Source organism: Limulus polyphemus, unplaced genomic scaffold (genome assembly GCF_000517525.1).
Source record: "Limulus polyphemus unplaced genomic scaffold, Limulus_polyphemus-2.1.2 Scaffold11682, whole genome shotgun sequence".
In the NCBI taxonomy this organism is placed as follows: domain Eukaryota; kingdom Metazoa; phylum Arthropoda; class Merostomata; order Xiphosura; family Limulidae; genus Limulus; species Limulus polyphemus.
Window position 1 is genome coordinate 975 of NW_013677292.1, and position 3,944 is coordinate 4,918.

General features: G+C 37.2%; 1 long non-coding RNA gene across 1 annotated transcript in view; it reads right to left on the reverse strand.

Annotated features, from left to right (window-relative positions):
- Nucleotides 1-1,344: 1,344 nt before the first annotated feature.
- The window catches only part of LOC106476814, a 10,460-nt gene continuing 7,860 nt past the window's right edge, over nucleotides 1,345-3,944 (reverse strand). Inside the window, exon 3 of the long non-coding RNA XR_001291935.2 lies at nucleotides 1,345-1,434. This is a non-coding gene — a long non-coding RNA (uncharacterized LOC106476814). The remainder of the gene's footprint in view (nucleotides 1,435-3,944) is intronic.

Sequence of the window (3,944 nt, forward strand, 5' to 3'; positions counted from 1 at the left end):
GATTCGTGGGTCAACTTCTTGTAAATCTACAACCTCCGTGGTTTCTTATTCAAGTTAGTTAATCATAATCTTGGCATTGTCGTACTTCAGTACAAAGTCAGGTCTGATTGCACCAGTGGAAAGTTGTTCAATACCAAATCAATTTATCAATAATTCCACACCTCGGGAATAAGATCACGCTCTTTGTTGCTTAGCACCAAAAAATCCAATTGGCTATTTCTGCTGGAGTCACCGAAGGAATTGATCCCCGAAATTTAGCATTAAAAGCTGGCAAGTTTACCGCTGAGCCACCAGGGGTACCCCGAAAAAGATCAAATATGTTACACTGAAGATTTTGTATATTTTTTGTTTTCTAGTCATTGGTAGAAAATTCACTCAGCTGTGGATAATTCAGACACCAAATGTTATCTCGATAAAAGTCTAAATGTGCTGTTCTGTCTTCATGTCAATTCTGGTGACCTTGATAAAAGTTCAAACGACTATTCGACCAGTGTAAAGTGATCCAGACCTTCTCAAAATTAACCAGACGCAAGAATTCTTGTTAGTGATAATCACTCCAGTTTTTGTCCTGGAGTTCTTATTGAATCGACTGACAATGAAGTAGCGAATCCTAGCGACCAAATTGTGCAGATAAGAATCATTATTTTTCATAGTTGATAGGTTTTCTAGTTTAAAGACAAGTTATCTGATGGCATTCTCACGATATTCCCATAACAGACCGACATACAATATTCCTAGATAAATCAACACGAGCTGTTTCTTTGTTAGCTTCCCATAATTTGAAGAACACAGTAATATTGTCAGATATCAGCTGGTGAAGACATAAACATGTACCGGAAGAGTTAGGTGTTCCCAGCATAACAAATTAAACGTGCACAAAACCAGTGATTTACCAGTTTTGGGCCCGGCACGTGCACAAAACCAGTGATTTACCAGTTTTGGGCCCGGCAGGGCCAGGTGGTTAGGGTTCTCGACTAGCAATTTGAGGGTCGCGGGTTCGAATCCAAGTCCCACCAAACATGCTCGCCCTTTCAGCCGGGGGGGGGGCGTTATAATGTGACGGCCAATCCCACTATTCGTTGGTAAAAAGAGTAGCCTAAGAGTTGGCGGTGGGTGGTGATGACTAGCTGCCTTCCCTCTAGTCTTACATTACTAAATTAAGGACAGCTAGCGCAGATAACCCTCGTGTAGCTTTGCGCGAAATTCAAACCAAACAAACAAATACCAGTTTTTGTAACTGTCATTTTTCGTACTGTATTAAATACATAATTCTCCAATGAACTGAATATCAGTTTTTAGAAATATAAGTACAAATACAAAGTTACTACAAATATAAGTACCTACCGGTTCTCGAGCGGCGAGAAAGCTATGTCCTCAGTGTCATCAAACACCAGTGTTTCAACCATTGATCCTCTGGAGCTCCCAAAGGAAACCCTACAGAGTGTCAAACATCGTTTACTTTACACGTTCATTTATATTGTTGTTAAGAGGTTAAAAAAAAGGTCTCAAGTTCACATCAATAACATAACACATATATATGAACACCACACACAGATATACTGAATATGTAAAAATATTGTAATTAAAATATTTAATAAGAAAGTAACATTACCTTGTGATAACATACATCAACGTAATGGTTGTACAGAAACTTCTTGTTTTGATAGTAACGCATGACAGGTATTTATTAAGCTTTTTGGCATAGTCTTATTAATCATATAATAATGTCATTGATATGTCCCTCAGTGGGACAGCGGCAATACATCGGATTTACAATATTACAATGCTAAAATAAAAGGTCCGACTCACCTCGGTGGACACAGCAGATAGCCCAATGTGGCTTTGCTATAACAAAACACACACACACGATTAACATAAACCATTTGTTATAGTATGAACGCTTTTTGCAAACTGACGAAGCGTGATTATAATTAATTATACTTCTCATAAAACAATAGTATCAGAACTGTTATATTTTTAAACACGACGTTCTCTATCTGGTCCCTCAAGAATGTGAAGAGTGTTTAAGTAATAGTATTCAAACCACACTATATTTGTTATATCCATTAGTGACGACGCGCTTCGCTTAATCCAGACCTAATCAGGCCGGCTTGGATACAACAAACACAGCATTCTTAAATATCTTGTTATCAGAAACAGATGATAAAGTTTATTTGTATTCCTTTGCTGTACTAGTTAGCTAGAAGACAAACATCTTGTTATCAGTTTTCATTTCAGTTGTTGAAGTGTTGTTTCATTATGTTTTTTCAGATTAATGAGCTTTAGGGTTAGTGCATTAAGTGTTTGATTTCCTTGTCCTGAGTTTTAGTGTTAGTGCTTTATGTGGTTCATTTCCTTGTCCTGTGTAATACGTTTTAGTGTTAGTGCTTTATGTGGTTCATTTCCTTGTCCTGTGTAATACGTTTTAGTGTTAGTGCTTTATGTGGTTCCTTTTCTTGTCCTAAGCAATGAGCTTTAGGGTTAGTGCTTTAAGTGTTCTGAGTAAGCTTTAGTGTTAGTGCTTTATGTGGTTCATTTCCTTGTACTTTTTTCCCCCCACTTGTGCGTTTTCATTCGAGTAAAGTGATTTTTAGAGTAACGAAGTTTTCTTGGTATTAAAGTGATTTGTTTGTAATTAAACACAAAGCTACACAATGGGTTATCTGTGCTCTGCCCACCACGGATATCGAAACCCGGTTTCTAGCGTTGTAAGTCCGCAGACCTGCCGCTGTGCCACTGCGGGGAATTTGATTTGTCCGAGTAATAAGTTTCTATTTCCGAGGTTCAAGTCATTCTTTCTTGTTGTGATTTTTATTTCAGTAGTTGAAGTGATTTCTCCGAATTTTTTATTTCAGTGATTAAAGCATTAATTACTTTTCAGAGTAATGAGTTTTGTTTTGTTTTTCGCTGGTTCAAGTGATATTCCCGAATTGTTAGTTTTTATGGTAGTAATTTAAAGTGATTTTTCCCGAGACGGGGTACGGTTGTGTAGCGAAATTTAATTGACCCTTCTGTTGATTGTTATCATTTTGTTCTAGTAGTGAGTCACAATTTTTAACAATATTCCGTTGGCGGGGTGTAATGTCTCGTTTTTTACTAAACCACTCCTTATTAGAGTCTTTATTCAAGGATGTACTGTCGGTAAGTTTCCCAGAACGAATGAAGGACGTTACGGAAAAACTTCCGGGGATGGTGTCAGTTGTTCATTTTCTCTTTCCTGTATACGTTTACCAGTTGCTACGACGAAGAGTTGAAAAAAATGTGGAAGTATAAGAGACGATAAGCTAACTGAAAAAAAGATAACGCTATCAGCTGCAAGGTTAAATATTGATACTGTTGCCAAGGGTGTATATGAGACAGAATTTTAAAACATGTATTTTATACATTTACAAAAGGCTCTTTAAGCCAAGGTAATTCATGAATACAAGATAGTCCTAAAGTGGTAGCACGTGCTAATCCAAATAATTTTTACAGCTTCTTTAACTAATTTAGCTTCTTAATCCATCTTTATTAAGCTCCGTAATATCAAAAACAAACGCACTTTACATAATACTACAGAGAAACATAATAAGTACGTTCTCGTTAAACCAATAGAAAATTAACAATAACTTAATTAAATGTACAGGATTTACAAACACAAAATTAAAATTCAACAAAGTCTCTCAATTGTACGGGGCGTATCTTCTTCCGTACTGGTCTCCATCTCGTTCATCTTCTCCATCAGGAAATGTGCTATTATCGTTAATAGTCACATTAGTGGTAGTAACTTCATTAAGGACTTCACTGTTTCCCTTATCAAAACCGAGTAGAGTTTCTTCTTCGACAGTGGCTTTTCCAGGTGACACGTCTCCAACAGCGTCTTTTGTTCCGTTGCTCACTTCGTCCCAACTGGAATGTCCTGACCGTGATAACGCCAAAGCCTGTTGGTATGCACCACCTTTGGC